The sequence below is a fragment of the Anser brachyrhynchus genome, assembly GCF_964034855.1.
Source record: "Anser brachyrhynchus genome assembly, contig: SCAFFOLD_263, whole genome shotgun sequence".
Taxonomy (NCBI): Eukaryota; Metazoa; Chordata; class Aves; order Anseriformes; family Anatidae; genus Anser; species Anser brachyrhynchus.
In genome coordinates this window covers 85,001-105,000 of record NW_027663817.1, presented here as the reverse complement: position 1 = coordinate 105,000, position 20,000 = coordinate 85,001, and the positions used below count along the sequence as shown (strand labels likewise).

Sequence of the window (20,000 nt, the reverse complement as noted above, 5' to 3'; positions counted from 1 at the left end):
AAGCGAGGCAAAAAAAAAAAAAAACCAAAGCTCTACGAGGAAAAACCTTGTGGCAAATCAGGCCTAGGGAACGGCAAAGGAAAAAACAGCGCCAGGAAAAGCAAAGCAGAGTAGGAAGAGCAAAGACTGCAAAGCAAAGGAAATGGGTGCCGGCGATACAAACCGAATCAAAATAAGCAGCGCTAAGGAAAGCAAATGGAAGCAAGCGCAGGGAAAGCAAAGCGGAGAAGAGCGAGGAAAAGCAAAGCGAGGAAAAGGAAAGCAAAGCGAAGCGAAGCGAAGCAAAGCGCGACAAAGGGAAGCAAAGCAAAGAAGGGCCAGGAGAAGCAAAGCAAAACAGGGCCAGGGAAGACAAAGCAGAGCAAGGCAAAACAAAGCAAAGCAGCACAGGGGAAAAGCAAAGCGGTAGTTTTTGTCCTTTGGGGAATCGCGTGATGTCGCTTAGCGTCCTCGAAAACCTCACCCGACACCGTTCCCAGCCGAATAGCAGCAGCGGGACCCACCTGGAGGCTCGCGCTCGCCAGAGAGCGGCGGGGAATGCGGAACAGACGGTGCCGGGTGGCCAGCCCTCCTGCCCCCACCCTCCGGTTGCGAGGGGACAGTCGCCGGGCTACGGGGAGGCCAAGGTGCGCGTCGTCCGAGGGTTTATGCGTTCGTAAATACACACCGATCGACTCGTCGGCAAAATCGGCGGGACGGTCCGCAAAGGAAGCCTAGCGCAGCAAAGCAGAGCAGAGCGTTGCAGAGGAAAGCGGAGCGAGACAGAGCAAAGCCCCGCTAGCTAGGGGAAAGAAAGCGGAACGAAGAAAAGCAAAGTCAAGGAGGGCCAGGAAAAGCAAAACGAAGCAGGGGGCGAGAAAAACCAAAGCAAAGGAGGTCCAGGAAAAGAAAAGCGGCGTCCTGAACACAAAGTAAAGCCAAACAGAGCAAAGCAGGGCCAGGAAAAGCAAAACAAAGAAGGGCGAGAAAAACCCAAGCAAAGGAGGTCCAGGAAAAGAAAAGAGGCGTCATGAATACGAAATAAAGCCAAACAAAGCAAGGCAGGGCCGGGAAAAGCAAAACAAAGAAGGGCGAGAAAAACCCAAGCAAAGGAGGTCCGCGAAAAGCAAAGAGGTGCCAGGAACGCAAAGCAAAGCAAAGCAGGTCCAGGGAAAGCTAAACAAAGAGGGACAGAGAAAAAAAAAAAAAAAATGCAGGACCAAGGAAAGCAAGGCGATGCGGTGAATACAAAGCAGAGCAAAACAAAACAAAGCACGGCAAGGAAAAGCAAAGCAGACCAAGGCAAAGCAAAGTAGCGTGAGGAAAAGCAAAGCAGGGCCAGGAAAGGCAAAGCAAAGGACTTTGAGGCGAGGCGAAGCACAGCAGGGGTAGGAGAAGCAAAGCAAAGCAGAGAAGAAAAAGCAAAGCGGCGCCAGGAATACGAAGCAAAGCTAAGCAAAGGAAAGCGTGGCCGGAAGAAGCAAAACGTAGCAGGGCCAGGGAAGGCAAAGCAGAGCAAGGCAAAGCAAAGCAAACCCTGCGAGGAAAAAGAAAGCCTTATCGGGCAAAGAAAAGTCAAGCAGGGCCAGGAAAAGCAAAACGAATCGGGGTCAGTAAAAACAAAGCAAAACAGGGCCGGGAAAAACAAAGCGGTGCCACGAATGCAAAGCAAAGCAAAGCAGGGCCAGGAAAAGCAAAGCAAAGAAAAACAGTGCTGTGAATACGAAACGTGTAGTTCCTTAGTGTCGTCCGAAATCGCACCCCCCACCCGCCCCAGACGAATAGGGAGGGGCCCGTTGCCGGGTTACGGGGAGGCGGGCGTTCAAGAAGGCGAGGGTGTGGCAGCGGCCCCCGGTTGCTTCCGGCCGCCGGCCGCTCTGACATAAGAGGCTCCCGCTCGGTCACGAGCAGCTCGCCACCTGTGCGACTCGGTGTGGCTGGCTGCCCGGCCGGTTTGCTTTAGCTTTTTATCGTTATATAAACGATCGATAGATATTTAATATTACGTATACTACTTAAAAGTTATTACAAAAGAAAGTACTAAATAAGAGTAAATATATATATAACGAAAACATAATAAAAAGAGTAGTAGTAATAATAATCGTTGTCAGTTTCCCCCTTTACTTTTACGAATCGAGTAGTTACTTAGCGTCGTTCGCAACCCCCACCCTCCCCAGACGAATAGCAACGGGGCCCACCTGGCGGCTCGCCGGACAGCGGGGGCCACAGAATAGACCCGGCCCGGTGGCCAGATCCCTGTCCCCTCGTCCGCCAGTTCCGAGGGGACAGTCGCCGAGGTGGGGGGAGGTCAAGGTGTGCGTCTGAGGGTTTACGTGTTTCTAAATACACCGATCGACTCGTCGGCAAAATCGGTGGGACGGTCTGCAAAAGAAGCCTAGCGCAGCAAAGCAGAGCAGAGCAGAGCAATGCGGAGGAAAGCAGAGCAAGGCAAAGCAAAGCCCCGCTAGGGAAAAGAAAGTGGCATAAGGAAAAGCAAAGCACGGCCAGAAAAAACAAAGGAAAAAGGGTAAAAAAAAAACAAAAAACAAAAAACAAAAAACAAACAAACAAAAAAAAACCAAAGCAAAGTAGGGCCAGAAAAAGCAAAGCAAAGCATGGCCAGGAAAGGCAAAGCAGAGCAAAGCAGCACAAAGAAATACATAGCAGAGCCAGGAACACAAAGCAAAGCAAACAAAGGAAGGCATGGCCGGGGTGGGGGGGGGAGAAAAAAAAAAAAAATGAGGGCCAGGGAATGCAGAGGAAGGCAAAGCAAAGCAGAGCAAAGCAGCACAAAGAAATGCATAGCAGAGCCAGGAACACAAAGCAAAGCAAAACAAAGGAAGGCATGGCCGGGGGGGGGGGGGGGGGGGGGGGGGCGGGGCGGGGGGAGAAGGGGGGGGGGCGAAGAAAGAAAAAAAAAAAGAGGGCCAGGGAATGCAAAGCACAGCAATGCAAAACAAAGCAAAGCAGCACAAGACAAAGCAAAGCACTGTCTGGAATTCAAGGCAAAGTGAAGCAAAGTAAAAGAAAGCAGGGCCAGAAAAGGAAAGAAAAGCAGGGGTAAGAAAAGCAAAGCAAAGCATGGCCAGGAAAGGCAAATGACAGTAAGGCAAAGCAAAGCAGAGCAAAGTAGCACAAGGAAAAACAAAGCAGGGCCAGGAAAGGCAAAGCAAAGGACTTTGAGGCGAGGCGAAGCACAGCAGGGGTAGGAGAAGCAAAGCAAAGCAGAGAAGAAAAAGCAAAGCGGCGCCAGGAATACGAAGCAAAGCTAAGCAAAGGAAAGCGTGGCCGGAAGAAGCGAAACGTAGCAGGGCCAGGGAAGGCAAAGCAGAGCAAGGCAAAGCAAAGCAAACCCTGCGAGGAAAAAGAAAGCCTTATCGGGCAAAGAAAAGTCAAGCAGGGCCAGGAAAAGCAAAACGAATCGGGGTCAGTAAAAACAAAGCAAAACAGGGCCGGGAAAAACAAAGCGGTGCCACGAATGCAAAGCAAAGCAAAGCAGGGCCAGGAAAAGCAAAGCAAAGAAAAACAGTGCTGTGAATACGAAACGTGTAGTTCCTTAGTGTCGTCCGAAATCGCACCCCCCACCCGCCCCAGACGAATAGGGAGGGGCCCGTTGCCGGGTTACGGGGAGGCGGGCGTTCAAGAAGGCGAGGGTGTGGCAGCGGCCCCCGGTTGCTTCCGGCCGCCGGCCGCTCTGACATAAGAGGCTCCCGCTCGGTCACGAGCAGCTCGCCACCTGTGCGACTCGGTGTGGCTGGCTGCCCGGCCGGTTTGCTTTAGCTTTTTATCGTTATATAAACGATCGATAGATATTTAATATTACGTATACTACTTAAAAGTTATTACAAAAGAAAGTACTAAATAAGAGTAAATATATATATAACGAAAACATAATAAAAAGAGTAGTAGTAATAATAATCGTTGTCAGTTTCCCCCTTTACTTTTACGAATCGAGTAGTTACTTAGCGTCGTTCGCAACCCCCACCCTCCCCAGACGAATAGCAACGGGGCCCACCTGGCGGCTCGCCGGACAGCGGGGGCCACAGAATAGACCCGGCCCGGTGGCCAGATCCCTGTCCCCTCGTCCGCCAGTTCCGAGGGGACAGTCGCCGAGGTGGGGGGAGGTCAAGGTGTGCGTCTGAGGGTTTACGTGTTTCTAAATACACCGATCGACTCGTCGGCAAAATCGGTGGGACGGTCTGCAAAAGAAGCCTAGCGCAGCAAAGCAGAGCAGAGCAGAGCAATGCGGAGGAAAGCAGAGCAAGGCAAAGCAAAGCCCCGCTAGGGAAAAGAAAGTGGCATAAGGAAAAGCAAAGCACGGCCAGAAAAAACAAAGGAAAAAGGGTAAAAAAAAAAAAAAAAACAAAAAACAAAAAACAAACAAACAAAAAAAAACCAAAGCAAAGTAGGGCCAGAAAAAGCAAAGCAAAGCATGGCCAGGAAAGGCAAAGCAGAGCAAAGCAGCACAAAGAAATACATAGCAGAGCCAGGAACACAAAGCAAAGCAAACAAAGGAAGGCATGGCCGGGGTGGGGGGGGGAGAAAAAAAAAAAAAATGAGGGCCAGGGAATGCAGAGGAAGGCAAAGCAAAGCAGAGCAAAGCAGCACAAAGAAATGCATAGCAGAGCCAGGAACACAAAGCAAAGCAAAACAAAGGAAGGCATGGCCGGGGGGGGGGGGGGGGGGGGGGGCGGGGCGGGGGGAGAAGGGGGGGGGGCGAAGAAAGAAAAAAAAAAAGAGGGCCAGGGAATGCAAAGCACAGCAATGCAAAACAAAGCAAAGCAGCACAAGACAAAGCAAAGCACTGTCTGGAATTCAAGGCAAAGTGAAGCAAAGTAAAAGAAAGCAGGGCCAGAAAAGGAAAGAAAAGCAGGGGTAAGAAAAGCAAAGCAAAGCATGGCCAGGAAAGGCAAATGACAGTAAGGCAAAGCAAAGCAGAGCAAAGTAGCACAAGGAAAAACAAAGCAGGGCCAGGAAAGGCAAAGCAAAGGACTTTGAGGCGAGGCGAAGCACAGCAGGGGTAGGAGAAGCAAAGCAAAGCAGAGAAGAAAAAGCAAAGCGGCGCCAGGAATACGAAGCAAAGCTAAGCAAAGGAAAGCGTGGCCGGAAGAAGCGAAACGTAGCAGGGCCAGGGAAGGCAAAGCAGAGCAAGGCAAAGCAAAGCAAACCCTGCGAGGAAAAAGAAAGCCTTATCGGGCAAAGAAAAGTCAAGCAGGGCCAGGAAAAGCAAAACGAATCGGGGTCAGTAAAAACAAAGCAAAGCAGGGCCAGGAAATCAAAACAAAGAAGGGCGAGAAAAACCCAAGCAAAGGAGGTCCAGGAAAAGAAAAGCGGCGTCATGAATACGAAATAAAGCCAAACAAAGCAAGGCAGGGCCGGGAAAAGCAAAACAAAGAAGGGCGAGAAAAACCCAAGCAAAGGAGGTCCGCGAAAAGCAAAGAGGTGCCAGGAACGCAAAGCAAAGCAAAGCAGGTCCAGGGAAAGCTAAACGAAGAGGGACAGAGAAAAAAAAAAATAAAAAAAAATGCAGGGCCAAGAAAAGCAAGGCGATGCGGTGAATACAAAGCAGAGCAAAACAAAACAAAGCACGGCAAGGAAAAGCAAAGCAGACCAAGGCAAAGCAAAGTAGCGCGAGGAAAAGCAAAGCAGGGCCAGGAAAGGCAAAGCAAAGGACTTTGAGGCGAGGCGAAGCACAGCAGGGGTAGGAGAAGCAAAGCAAAGCAGAGAAGAAAAAGCAAAGCGGCGCCAGGAATACGAAGCAAAGCTAAGCAAAGGAAAGCGTGGCCGGAAGAAGCAAAACGTAGCAGGGCCAGGGAAGGCAAAGCAGAGCAAGGCAAAGCAAAGCAAACCCTGCGAGGAAAAAGAAAGCCTTATCGGGCAAAGAAAAGTCAAGCAGGGCCAGGAAAAGCCAAGCAAAGAAAAACAGTGCTGTGAATACGAAACGTGTAGTTCCTTAGTGTCGTCCGAAATCGCAGCCCCCACCCGCCCCAGACGAATAGGAAGGGGCCCGTTGCCGGGTTACGGGGAGGCGGGCGTTCAAGAAGGCGAGGGTGTGGCAGCGGCCCCCGGTTGCTTCCGGCCGCCGGTCGCTCTGACATAAGAGGCTCCCGCTCGGTCACGAGCAGCTTGCCACCTGTGCAACTCGGTGTGGCTGGCTGCCCGGCCGGTTTGCTTTAGCTTTTTATCGTTACATAAACGATCGATAGATATTTAATATTACATATACTACTTAAAAGTTATTACAAAAGAAAGTACTAAATAAGAGTAAATATATATATAACGAAAACATAATAAAAACAGTAGTAGTAATAATAATAATAATCGTTGTCAGTTTCCCCCTTTACTTTTAGCAATCACGTAGTTACTTAGCGTCGTTCGCAACCCCCACCCTCCCCAGACGAATAGCAACGGGGCCCACCTGGCGGCTCGCCGGACAGCGGGGGCCACAGAGTAGACCCGGCCCGGTGGCCAGATCCCTGTCCCCTCGTCCGCCAGTTCCGAGGGGACAGTCGCCGAGGTGGGGGGAGGTCAAGGTGTGCGTCTGAGAGTTTACGTGTTCCTAAATACACCGATCGACTCGTCGGCAAAATCGGTGGGACGGTCTGCAAAAGAAGCCTAGCGCAGCAAAGCAGAGCAGAGCAGAGCAATGCGGAGGAAAGCAGAGCAAGGCAAAGCAAAGCCCCGCTAGGGAAAAGAAAGTGGCATAAGGAAAAGCAAAGCACGGCCAGAAAAAAACAAAGGAAAGAAGGTAAAAAAAAAAAAAAAAAAACAAGAAAAAAAAAAACAACAAAGCAAAGCAGGGCCAGAAAAAGCAAAGCAAAGCATGGCCAGGAAAGGCAAAGCAGAGCAAGGCAAAGCAAAGCAGAGCAAAACAGCACAAAGAAATGCATAGCAGAGCCAGGAACACAAAGCAAAGCAAAACAAAGGAAAGCATGGCCGGGGGGGGGGGGGGGGGGGCGGTGGGGGGGGGGTTGGGGGGGGGGGGGAGGGGGAAGAAAAACAAAAATGAGGGCCAGGGAATGCAAAGCACAGCAATGCAAAACAAAGCAAAGCAGCACAAGACAAAGCAAAGCACTGTCTGGAATTCAAGGCAAAGTGAAGCAAAGTAAAACAAAGCAGGGCCAGAAAAGGAAAGAAAAGCAGGGGTAAGAAAAGCAAAGCAAAGCATGGCCAGGAAAGGCAAATGAGAGTAAGGCAAAGCAAAGCAGAGCAAAGTAGCACAAGCAAAAACAAAGCAGGGCCAGGAAAGGTAGAGCAAAGGAAAGAAAGAAATTGAGGCAAGGCGAAGCACAGCGGGGGTAGGAAAACAAAGCAACGTAGAGAAGGAAAAGAGAAGCAGTGCCAGGAATAAAAAGCAAAGCTAAACAAAGGAAAGCGTGGCCTGAAAAAGCAAAAGAAAGCATGCGCAGGGAAGGCAAAGCAGAGAAAGGGCAAGCAAGGCAGCACGAGGAAAACTAAAACAGTGTCAAAGAGGGAAGGCAAAGTAAAGCAAAACCAAACAAAGCACAGCCAGAAAAGCAGAGCAAGGCAAAGGAAAGCGAAGCAAAGTAGCACGAGGAAAAGCAAAGCATTGCCAGGAAAGACAAAGCAAACAAAGCAAAGCAAAGCAATCTGAGGCAAAGCAAAGCAAAGCAGGGGCAAGAACAGCAGAGGAAAGGAGAGAAGGAAAACCAAAAGTGTGCCCAGAAGAGCAGAGCAAAGCAAAGCAGAGCAAGGAAAAAGAAAGAGAAGCGAAGCAAATGTAAGGAGCTGGCGGCCAGCCCTCCTGCCGGTTCCCAGTGTCTGCGGGGCAAAGACCGCAGGGCCCTCATGCCGGGTAGAGCTGGCGGCCAGACTCGGACGGTGGCTGTACCCTGCTCGCCCGCTCCCCGGCCTCCCTGAACCCTCATAGTCCGCCGTGACAGCGGGCAAGAACCATGTCTTGCTTTACCTGTTTTTTTTTTTTTTTTTTCCCTGCATTTATTTATTTATTTATTCTTGCCTTCCATCCACTGTAGTTGTGGGAATCATGTATTTACTGATCGTCGTTCAAAACCTCACCCAACACCGTCCCCAGACGGGGAGCAGTGGGGACCGCCTAGCGGCAGGCCACACGGCTGGGGCCACAGGACTGACCATGTCGGGTGGCCGGGCCTGCTGCCCCCACCCTCGAGTTGCGAGGGGACAGTGTCCGGGCTGCGGGGAGGCCCAGCTGTGTGTCCGAGGGTTTATGCGTTCCTAAATATACCGATAGCCTCATTGGCAAAATTGGCGGGACAGTCTGCAAAGGAAGCCTAGCGCAACACAGGACAGCAGAGCAATGAAGAGGAAAGCCGAGCAAGGCAAAGCAAAGCAGTGCAAACTCGTACAAGGAAAGTCCCAGCAGTGCCAGGAAAGGTAGAGCAAAGTAACGAAAGCAGTTTGAGGAGGCAAGGCAAAGCACAGCAGGGGTAGGAAAAGCAAAGCAGAGCAGAGAAGGTAAAGCAAAGCCGTGGCAGGAATACAAAGCAAAGCAAAACAAAGGAAAGCGTGGCCTGAAAAAGCAAAAGAAAACATGGCCATTGGAGGTAAACTAGAGCAAGGCAAAGCAAAGCAAAGCAAAGCGAAGTAGCACGAGGAAAAGCAAAGCATTGCCAGGAAAGACAAAGCAAACAAAGCAAAGCAAAGCAATCTGAGGCAAAGCAGAGCAAAGCAGGGGCAGGAACAGCAGAGGAAAGGAGAGAAGGAAAACCAAAAGTGTGCCCGGAAGAGCAGAGCAGAGCAGAGCAAAGCAGAGCAAGGAAAAAGAAAGAGAAGCGAAGCAAATGGAAAGAGCTGGCGGCCAGCCCTCCTGCCGGTTCCCAGTGTCTGCGGGGCAAAGACCGCAGGGCCCTCATGCCGGGTAGAGCTGGCGGCCAGACTCGGACGGTGGCTGTACCCTGCTCGCCCGCTCCCCGGCCTCCCTGACACCTCATAGTCCGCCGTGACAGCGGGCAAGAACCATGTCTTGCTTTACCTGGTTTTATCTTTATTTATTTATTTATTTATTTATTTATTGTTGCCTTCCATCCAATGTAGTTGTGGGAATCATGTAGTTACTTACCGTCGTTGAAAACCTCACCCAACGCCGTCCCCAGACGAATAGCAGTGGGGCCCGCCTAGCGGCAGGCCACACGGCTGGGGCCACAGAACTGACCATGTCGGGTGGCCGGGCCTGGTGCCCCCACCCTCGAGTTGCGAGGGGACAGTGTCCGGGCTGCGGGGAGGCCCAGCTGTGTGTCTGAGGGTTTATGCGTTCCTAAATATACCGATCGCCTCATCGGCAAAATCGTCGGGACGGTCTGCAAAGGAAGCCTAGCGCAGCACAGGAGAGCAGAGAAATGAAGAGGAAAGCCGAGCAAGGCAAAGCAAAGCAGTGCAAACTGGTACAAGGAATGTCCCAGCAGTGCCAGGAACCGTAGAGCAAAGTAAAGAAAGCAGTTTGAGGCGAGGCAAAGCACAGCAGGGGTAGGAAAAGCAAAGCAGAGCAGAGAAAGTAAAACCAAGATGTGCCAGGAATAAAAGCAGAGCAAGACAAAGGAAAGGGTGGCCTGAAAAAGCATGGCCAGGAGAAGCAAAGCGCGGCGAGGAAAACCAAAGCCAAAAGGTCCAAAAATAAAACAAAGCAATGCAATGAATATGTATCTAAAGTAAAAAAAAAAAAATAAAAAATAAAAAAAAAAGGCAAAAAAAACCAACAAGCAAAGCAGGGCCAGGAAAAGCAAAGTAAAGCGTGTCCAGGAAAGGCAAAGCATTGCAAGGCAGAGCAAAGGAAAGGAAAGTAGCACAAGGAAAAGCAAAGCAGTGCCAGGAAATGTAGAGCAAAAGAAAGAAAGCAGTTTGAGGAGGCAAGGCAAAGCACAGCAGGGGTAGGAAAAGAAAGCAACGTAGAGAAGGAAAAGGAAAGCAGTGCCAGGAATACAAAGCAAAGCAAAACAAAGGAAAGCATGGCCTGAAAAAGCATGGCCAGGAAAGGCAAAGCAGAGCAAGGCAGAGCAAAGCAGTGCGAACTCGTACAAGGAAAGTCCCAGCAGTGCCAGGAAACGTAGAGCAAAGTAAAGAAAGCAGTTTGAGGCGAGGCAAAGCACAGCAGGGGTAGGAAAAGCAAAGCAGAGCAGAGAAGGTAAAACCAAGAGGTGCCAGGAATACGAAGCAAAGCAAGACAAAGGAAAGCGTGGCCTGAAAAAGCATGGCCAGGAAAGGCAACGCAGAGCAAGGCAAAGCAAAGCAGTGCAAACTCGTACAAGGAAAGTCCCAGCAGTGCCAGGAAACGTAGAGCAAAGTAAAGAAAGCAGTTTGAGGCGAGGCAAAGCACAGCAGGGGTAGGAAAAGCAAAGCAGAGCAGAGAAAGTAAAACCAAGAGGTGACAGGCATACGAAGCAAAGGAAAACAAAGGAAAGCATGGCCTGAAAAAGCATGGCCAGGAAAGGCAACGCAGAGCAAGGCAAAGCAAAGCAGTGCAAACTCGTACAAGGAAAGTCCCAGCAGTGCCAGGAAAGGTAGAGCAACGTAACAAAAGCAGTTTGAGGAGGCAAGGCAAAGCACAGCAGGGGTAGGAAAAGCAAAGCAGAGCAGAGAAGGTAAAACCAAGAGGTGCCAGGAATACGAAGCGAAGCAAAGCAAGACAAAAGAAAGCGTGGCCTGAAAAAGCAAAAGAAAACATGGCCAGTGGAGGCAAAGCAGAGCAAGGCAAAGCAAAGCAAAGCAAAGTAGCACGAGGAAAAGCAAAGCATTGCCAGGAAAGACAAAGCAAACAAAGCAAAGCAAAGCAATCTGAGGCAAAGCAGAGCAAAGCAGGGGCAAGAACAGCAGAGGAAAGTAGAGAAGGAAAAGCAAAAGTGTGCCCGGAAGAGCAGAGCAGAGCAAAGCAAAGCAGAGCAAGGAAAAAGAAAGAGAAGCGAAGCAAATGTAAGGAGCTGGCGGCCAGCCCTCCTGCCGGTTCCCAGTGTCTGCGGGGCAAAGACCGCAGGGCCCTCATGCCGGGTAGAGCTGGCGGCCAGACTCGGACGGTGGCTGTACCCTGCTCGCCCGCTCCCCGGCCTCCCTGACACCTCATAGTCCGCCGTGACAGCGGGCAAGAACCATGTCTTGCTTTACCTGGTTTTATCTTTATTTATTTATTTATTTATTTATTTATTTATTGATTGTTGCCTTCCATCCACTGTAGTTGTGGGAATCATCTAGTTACTGATCGTCGTTCAAAACCTCACCCAACACCGTCCCCAGACGGGGAGCAGTGGGGACCGCCTAGCGGCAGGCCACACGGCTGGGGCCACAGAACTGACCATGTCGGGTGGCCGGGCCTGCTGCCCCCACCCTCGAGTTGCAAGGGGACAGTGTCCGGGCTGCGGGGAGGCCCAGCTGTGTGTCTGAGGGTTTATGCGTTCCTAAATATACCGAGAGCCTCATTGGCAAAATCGTCGGGACGGTCTGCAAAGGAAGCCTAGAGCAACACAGGACAGCAGAGCAATGAAGAGGAAAGCCGAGCAAGGCAAAGCAAAGCAGTGCAAACTTGTACAAGGAAAGTCCCAGCAGTGCCAGGAAAGGTAGAGCAAAGTAAAGAAAGCAGTTTGAGGCGAGACAAAGCACAACAGGGGTAGGAAAAGCAAAGCAGAGCAGAGAAGGTAAAGCAAAGTCGTGGCAGGAATACGAAGCAAAGCAAAACAAAGGAAAGCATGGCCTGAAAAAGCATGGCCAGGAAAGGCAACGCAGAGCAAGGCAAAGCAAAGCAGTGCAAACTCGTACAAGGAAAGTCCCAGCAGGGCCAGGAAACGTAGAGCAAAGTAAAGAAAGCAGTTTGAGGCAAGACAAAGCACAACAGGGGTAGGAAAAGCAAAGCAGAGCAGAGAAGGCAAAGCAAAGTCGTGGCAGGAATACGAAGCAAAGCAAAACAAAGGAAAGCATGGCCTGAAAAAGCATGGCCAGGAAAAGCAAAGCGTGGCCAGGAAAACCAAAGCAAAAAGGTCCAAAAATAAAACAAAGCAATGCAATGAAAATGTATCTATACTAAAATAAAACAAACAAAGAAACAAACAAACAAAACAAAAAAACGCAAAAAAAAGACCAAGCAAAGCAGGGCCAGGAAAAGCAAAGAAAAGCGTGTCCAGGAAAGGCAAAGCGGTGCAAGGCAGAGCAGAGCAAAGGAAAGTAGCACAAGGAAAAGCAAAGCAGGGCCAGGAAATGTAGAGCAAAAGAAAGAAAGCAGTTTGAGGCGAGACAAAGCACAACAGGGGTAGGAAAAGCAAAGCAGAGCAGAAAAGGTAAAGCAAAGTCGTGGCAGGAATACGAAGCAAAGCAAAACAAAGGAAAGCATGGCCTGAAAAAGCATGGCCAGGAAAAGCAAAGCGTGGCCAGGAAAACCAAAGCAAAAAGGTCCAAAAATAAAACAAAGCAATGCAATGAAAATGTATCTATACTAAAATAAAACAAACAAACAAACAAACAAAGAAAACAAAAAAACGCAAAAAAAAGACCAAGCAAAGCAGGGCCAGGAAAAGCAAAGAAAAGCGTGTCCAGGAAAGGCAAAGCGGTGCAAGGCAGAGCAAAGCAAAGGAAAGTAGCACAGGGAAAAGCAAAGCAGGGCCAGGAAATGTAGAGCAAAAGAAAGAAAGCAGTTTGAGGAGGCAAGGCAAAGCACAGCAGGGGTAGGAAAAGCAGAGCAGAGCAGAGAAAGTAAAACCAAGAGGTGCCTGGAATAAAAAGCAAAGCAAAACAAAGGAAAGCGTGGCCTGAAAAAGCACGGACAGGAAAGGCAAAGCAGAGCAAGGCAAAGCAAAGCAGTGCAAACTCGTACAAGGAAAGTCCCAGCAGGGCCAGGAAAGGTAGAGCAAAGTAACAAAAGCAGTTGGAGGCAAGGCAAAGCAGAGCAGAGAAAGTAAAACCTAGAGGTGCCAGGAATACAAAGCGAAGCGAAGCAAGACAAAGGAAAGCGTGGCCTGAAAAAGCAAAAGAAAACACGGCCAGTGGAGGCAAAGCAGAGCAAGGCAAAGCAAAGCAGTGCAAACTCGTACAAGGAAAGTCCCAGCAGTGCCAGGAAAGGTAGAGCAAAGTAAAGAAAGCAGTTTGAGGCGAGGCAAAGCACAGCAGGGGTAGGAAAAGCAAAGCAGAGCAGAGAAGGTAAGACCAAGAGGCGCCAGGAATACGAAGCAAAGGAAAACAAAGGAAAGCATGGCCTGAAAAAGCATGGCCAGGAAAGGCAACGCAGAGCAAGGCAAAGCAAAGCAGTGCAAACTCGTACAAGGAAAGTCCCAGCAGTGCCAGGAAAGGTAGAGCAAAGTAAAGAAAGCAGTTTGAGGCGAGGCAAAGCACAGCAGGGGTAGGAAAAGCAAAGCAGAGCAGAGAAGGTAAAACCAAGAGGTGCCAGGAATACGAAGCAAAGGAAAACAAAGGAAAGCATGGCCTGAAAAAGCATGGCCAGGAAAGGCAACGCAGAGCAAGGCAAAGCAAAGCAGTGCAAACTCGTACAAGGAAAGTCCCAGCAGTGCCAGGAAAGGTAGAGCAAACTAACGAAAGCAGTTTGAGGCAAGGCAAAGCACAGCAGGGGTAGGAAAAGCAAAGCAGAGCAGAGAAGGTAAAGCAAAGCCGTGGCAGGAATACAAAGCAAAGCAAAACAAAGGAAAGCGTGGCCTGAAAAAGCAAAAGAAAACATGGCCAGTGGAGGCAAACTAGAGCAAGGCAAAGCAAAGCAAAGCAAAGCGAAGTAGCACGAGGAAAAGCATAACATTGCCAGGAAAGACAAAGCAAACAAAGCAAAGCAAAGCAATCTGAGGCAAAGCAAAGCAAAGCAGGGGCAGGAACAGCGGAGGAAAGTAGAGAAGGAAAAGCAAAAGTGTGCCCGGAAGAGCAGAGCAGAGCAAAGCAAAGCAGAGCAAGGAAAAACAAAGAGAAGCGAAGCACATGTAAGGAGCTGGCGGCCAGCCCTCCTGCCGGTTCCCAGTGTCTGCGGGGCAAAGACCGCAGGGCCCTCATGCCGGGTAGAGCTGGCGGCCAGACTCGGACGGTGGCTGTACCCTGCTCGCCCGCTCCCCGGCCTCCCTGACACCTCTTAGTCCGCCGTGACAGCGGGCAAGAACCATGTCTTGCTTTACCTGGTTTTATCTTTATTTCTTTCTTTCTTTCTTTCTTTCTTTCTTTCTTTCTTTATTTATTTATTTATTTACTGTTGCCTTCCATCCAATGTAGTTGTGGGAATCATGTAGTTACTTACCGTCGTTGAAAACCTCACCCAACGCCGTCCCCAGACGAATAGCAGTGGGGCCCGCCTAGCGGCAGGCCACACGGCTGGGGCCACAGAACTGACCATGTCGGGTGGCCGGGCCTGCTGCCCCCACCCTCGAGTTGCGAGGGGACAGTGTCCGGGCTGCGGGGAGGCCCAGCTGTGTGTCTGAGGGTTTATGCGTTCCGAAATATACCGATAGCCTCATCGGCAAAATCGTCGGGACGGTCTGCAAAGGAAGCCTAGCGCAGCACAGGAGAGCAGAGAAATGAAGAGGAAAGCCGAGCAACGCAAAGCAAAGCAGTGCAAACTCATACAAGGAAAGTCCCAGCAGTGCCAGGAAACGTAGAGCAGAGTAAAGAGAGCAGTTTGAGGCGAGGCAAAGCACAGAAGGGGTAGGAAAAGCAAAGCAGAGCAGAGAAGGTAAAGCAAAGCCGTGGCAGGAAAACAAAGCGAAGCAAGACAAGGGAAAGCATGGCCTGAAAAAGCATGGTCAGGAAAGGCAACGCAGAGCAAGGCAAAGCGAAGCAGTGCAAGCTTGTACAAGGAAAGTCCCAGCAGTGCCAGGAAACGTAGAGCAAAGTAACGAAAGCAGTTTGAGGCGAGGCAAAGCACAGCAGGGGTAGGAAAAGCAAAGCAGAGCAGAGAAAGTAAAACCAAGAGGTGCCAGGAATAAAAGCAGAGCAAGACAAAGGAAAGCGTGGCCTGAAAAAGCATGGCCAGGAAAAGCAAAGCACGGCGAGGAAAACCAAAGCAAAAAGGTCCAAAAATAAAACAAAGCAATGCAATGAATATGTATCTAAAGTAAAAAAAAAAAATAAAATAAAAAAAAAGGCAAAAAAGACAACAAGCAAAGCAGGGCCAGGAAAAGCAAAGTAAAGCGTGTCCAGGAAAGGCAAAGCAGTGCAAGGCAGAGCAAAGCAAAGTGAAGTAGCACAAGGAAAAGCAAAGCAGTGCCAGGAAAGACAGAGCAAACAAAGCAAAGCAAAGCAATCTGAGGCAAAGCAAAGCAAAGCAGGGGCAAGAAAAGCAGAGGAAAGTAGAGAAGGAAAAGCAAAAGTGTGCCCGGAAGAGCAGAGCAGAGCAAAGCAAAGCAGAGCAAGGAAAAAGAAAGAGAAGCGAAGCAAATGTAAGGAGCTGGCGGCCAGCCCTCCTGCCGGTTCCCAGTGTCTGCGGGGCAAAGACCGCAGGGCCCTCATGCCGGGTAGAGCTGGCGGCCAGACTCGGACGGTGGCTGTACCCTGCTCGCCCGCTCCCCGGGCTCCCTGACACCTCTTAGTCCGCCGTGACAGTGGGCAAGAACCATGTCTTGCTTTACCTAGTTTTATCTTTATTTATTTATTTATTTATTGATTGTTGCCTTCCATCCAATGTAGTTGTGGGAATCATGTAGTTACTGATCGTCGTTCAAAACCTCACCCAACACCGTCCCCAGACGGGCAGCAGTGGGGACCGCCTAGCGGCAGGCCACACGGCTGGGGCCACAGAACTGACCATGTCGGGTGGCCGGGCCTGCTGCCCCCACCCTCGAGTTGCGAGGGGACAGTGTCCGGGCTGCGGGGAGGCCCAGCTGTGTGTCTGAGGGTTTATGCGTTCCGAAATATACCGATCGCCTCATCGGCAAAATCGTCGGGACGGTCTGCAAAGGAAGCCTAGCGCAGCACAGGAGAGCAGAGAAATGAAGAGGAAAGCCGAGCAAGGCAGAGCAAAGCAGTGCAAACTCGTACAAGGAAAGTCCCAGCAGTGCCAGGAAACGTAGAGCAGAGTAAAGAGAGCAGTTTGAGGCGAGGCAAAGCACAGCAGGGGTAGGAAAAGCAAAGCAGAGCAGAGAAGGTAAAGCAAAGCCTTGGCAGGAAAACAAAGCGAAGCAAGACAAGGGAAAGCATGGCCTGAAAAAGCATGGTCAGGAAAGGCAACGCAGAGCAAGGCAAAGCGAAGCAGTGCAAACTCGTACAAGGAAAGTCCCAGCAGTGCCAGGAAACGTAGAGCAAAGTAACGAAAGCAGTTTGAGGCGAGGCAAAGCACAGCAGGGGTAGGAAAAGCAAAGCAGAGCAGAGAAGGTAAAGCAAAGCCGTGGCAGGAATACAAAGCGAAGCAAAACAAAGGAAAGCATGGCCTGAAAAAGCATGGCCAGGAAAGGCAAAGCAGAGCAAGGCAAAGCAAAGCAGTGCAAACCTGTACAAGGAAAGTCCCAGCAGTGCCAGGAAACGTAGAGCAAAGTTACGAAAGCAGTTTGAGGCAAGGCAAAGCACAGCAGGGGTAGGAAAAGCAGAGCAGAGCAGAGAAAGTAAAACCAAGAGGTGCCTGGAATAAAAAGCAAAGCAAAACAAAGGAAAGCGTGGCCGGAAAAAGCACGGCCAGGAAAGGCAACGCAGAGCAAGGCAAAGCAAAGCAGTGCAAACTCGTACAAGGAAAGTCCCAGCAGTGCCAGGAAACGTAGAGCAAAGTAAAGAAAGCAGTTTGAGGCGAGGCTAAGCACAGCAGGGGTAGGAAAAGCAAAGCAGAGCAGAGAAGGTAAAGCAAAGCCGTGGCAGGAATACAAAGCGAAGCAAAACAAAGGAAAGCATGGCCTGAAAAAGCATGGTCAGGAAAGGCGACGCAGAGCGTGGCAAAGCGAAGCAGTGCAAACTCGTACAAGGAAAGTCCCAGCAGTGCCAGGAAAGGTAGAGCAAAGTAAAGAAAGCAGTTTGAGGCGAGGAAAAGCAGAGCAGGGGTAGGAAAAGCAAAGCAGAGCAGAGAAAGTAAAACCAAGAGGTGCCAGGAATACGAAGCGAAGCAAGACAAAGGAAAGCGTGGCCTGAAAAAGCACGGCCAGGAAAGGCAAAGCAGAGCAAGGCAAAGCAAAGCAGTGCAAACTCGTACAAGGAAAGTCCCAGCAGGGCCAGGAAACGTAGAGCAAAGTAAAGAAAGCAGTTTGAGGCAAGGCAAAGCACAGCAGGGGTAGGAAAAGCAAAGCAGAGCAGAGAAAGTAAAACCAAGAGGTGCCAGGAATACAAAGCGAAGCAAGACAAAGGAAAGCATGGCCCGAAAATGCAGGGTCAGGAAAAGCAAAGCGCGGCCAGGAAAACCAAAGTAAAAAGGTCCAGAAATAAAACAAAGCAATGCAATGAATATATATCTAAAGTAAAAAAAAAAAAAAAAAAAGGCAAAAAAAAACCCAAGCAAAGCAGGGCCAGGAAAAGCAAAGTAAAGCGTGTCCAGGAAAGGCAAAGCAGTGCAAGGCAGAGCAAAGCAAAGTGAAGTAGCACAACGAAAAGGAAAGCAGTGCCAGGAAATGTAGAGCAAAAGGAAGAAAGCAGTTTGAGGAAGCAAGGCAAAGCAGAGTAGGGGTAGGAAAAGCAAAGCAGAGCAGAGAAGGTAAAGCAAAGCCGTGGCAGGAATACAAAGCGAAGCAAGACAAAGGAAAGCGTGGCCTGAAAAAGCAAAAGAAAACATGGCCAGTGGAGGCAAAGCAGAGCAAGGCAAAGCAAAGCAAAGCGAAGTAGCACGAGGAAAAGTAAAGCATTGCCAGGAAAGACAGAGCAAACAAAGCAAAGCAAAGCAATCTGAGGCAAAGCAAAGCAAAGCAGGGGCAAGAACAGCAGAGCAAAGTAGAGAAGGAAAAGCAAAAGTGTGCCCGGAAGAGCAGAGCAGAGCAAAGCAAAGCAGAGCAAGGAAAAACAAAGAGAAGCGAAGCACATGTAAGGAGCTGGCGGCCAGCCCTCCTGCCGGTTCCCAGTGTCTGCGGGGCAAAGACCGCAGGGCCCTCATGCCGGGTAGAGCTGGCGGCCAGACTCGGATGGCTAAACAATATATAGGGGTGGCTGGCCGGGGTGGGGGGGCCGGCTGCTCGGGAATAGGCTGGGCATCGGTCAGCGGGTGGTGAGCAATTGCATTGTGCATCACTTGTTTTCTTACACATTATTATTGTTAATACTATTATCATTATCACTATTGTTATTATTATTGTTATTATTATATTCCTTATATTCCTTATATTTTTATATTCCTGTCTTAATAAACTGTCTTTATCTCAACTCACCGGCTTCACTTTCCCGTTTCTCTCCCCCATCCCAGAGAGGGAGGGGGGAGGGTGAGCGAACGGCTGTGTGGTGTTTAGCTGCCAGCCGGGCTAAACCACAACATGGCTGTACCCTGCTCGCCCGCTCCCCGGCCTCCCTGACACCTCATAGTCCGCCGTGACAGCGGGCAAGAACCATGTCTTGCTTTACCTGGTTTTATCTTTATTTATTTATTTATTTATTGATTGTTGCCTTCCATCCAATGTAGTTGTGGGAATCATGTAGTTACTGATCGTCGTTCAAAACCTCACCCAACGCCGTCCCCAGACGGGGAGCAGTGGGGACCGCCTAGCGGCAGGCCACACGGCTGGGGCCACAGAACTGACCATGTCGGGTGGCCGGGCCTGCTGCCCCCACCCTCGAGTTGCGAGGGGACAGTGTCCGGGCTGCGGGGAGGCCCAGCTGTGTGTCTGAGGGTTTATGCGTTCCGAAATATACCGATCGCCTCATCGGCAAAATCGTCGGGACGGTCTGCAAAGGAAGCCTAGCGCAGCACAGGAGAGCAGAGAAATGAAGAGGAAAGCCGAGCAAGGCAAAGCAAAGCCCTGCTAGGGAAAAGAATGCGGCATAATGAAAAGAAATGACAAGCAGGGCCAGGCAAAGCAAAGCGCGGCCAGGAAAACCAAAGCCAAAAGGTCCAAAAATAAAACAAAGCAATAAAATGAATATGTATCTATATTAACAAAAAAAAAAAAAAAGAAGAAGAAGAAAAAAAGAAACAACAACAACAACAACAAAAAAGCAAAGCAATCTGAGGCAAAGCAATCTGAGGCAAAGGAAAGCAAAGCAGGGGCGAGAACAGCAGAGGAACGCAGAGAAGGAAAAGCAAAACTGTGCCCGGAAGAGCAGAGCAAAGCAAAGCAAAGCAAGGAGAAACAAAGAGAAGCGAAGCAAATGCAAGGAGCTGGCGGCCAGCCCTCCTGCCGGTTCCCGGCGTCTGCGGGGCAAAGACCGCAGGGCCCTCATGCCGGGTACGGTCGGCAGTGCAAAGGGAAGAAATGCGAGACGAAGGAAAGCCTCGGAAGGAAAAGAAAGCCTTATCAGGAAAAGCAGAGTCAAGCAGGGTCAGGAAAAGCAACGCGTAGCAGTGGCAGGAGAAGCATATCGAAGCAAAACAGTGCTGTGAAAACGAAACGTGTAGTTGCTTAGCGTGGTGCAAAGTCGCTCCCCCCCAGCCCAACCCGCCCCAGGCGAATAGGGGCCGGTAGCCGGGCTACGGGGAGGCGGGTGTTCGAGAAGGCGAGCTCGCGGCCGCGGCCCCCGGTTGCCTCGGGCCGCCCGTCGCTCTGACGTCAGAGGCAAACGCCTGGCCGAGAACGGCGTCCGGGTCTACCCGGAAGCCGAAGGACGCATGCGCGCGCATGTCCAAAGGCGTCCGTCGGTCGGTCGGTCGGTCAAGCGATTCCCGAGTGGGTCCGCCCAGGCGAAAAGCACCGAAAAGTGCCGGAAAGGTGCGAAAAGGCCCGAAAAGGTCCGAAAAGGGCCGGAACGGCCTGTACGAAAAGCGAAGGAAGGCAGACCGACCGACGGCGTTCGGTCCCGGCCGGCGGGTCTGCCGGTGTCCTCCTGCGGTTGCCGGGTGTACCGCGTCCTCCTGTGGCCGCCTAGTCTCCCCGTGTCCTCCTGCGGCCGCCGGGTCTATGCGGTCGCCGTGTTTGCATAGCCCGTGGCGACCTGTAGGGGTCGCTGCAGCGGGGCCGGCCGCGAGAACGGCGTCGGGGTCTGCCCGGCACCGAGGGACGCGCGCG

The 20,000-nt window shown here is 50.8% G+C and overlaps 1 protein-coding gene across 1 annotated transcript in view; it reads right to left on the bottom strand.

The window, feature by feature from the left end:
• Positions 1 to 20,000, bottom strand: part of LOC308186786 (uncharacterized protein) — a gene marked incomplete at its 5' end in the record, with an annotated part of 130,094 nt that overhangs the window by 61,922 nt on the left and 48,172 nt on the right. The gene's annotated exons all lie outside the window — the stretch shown is intronic.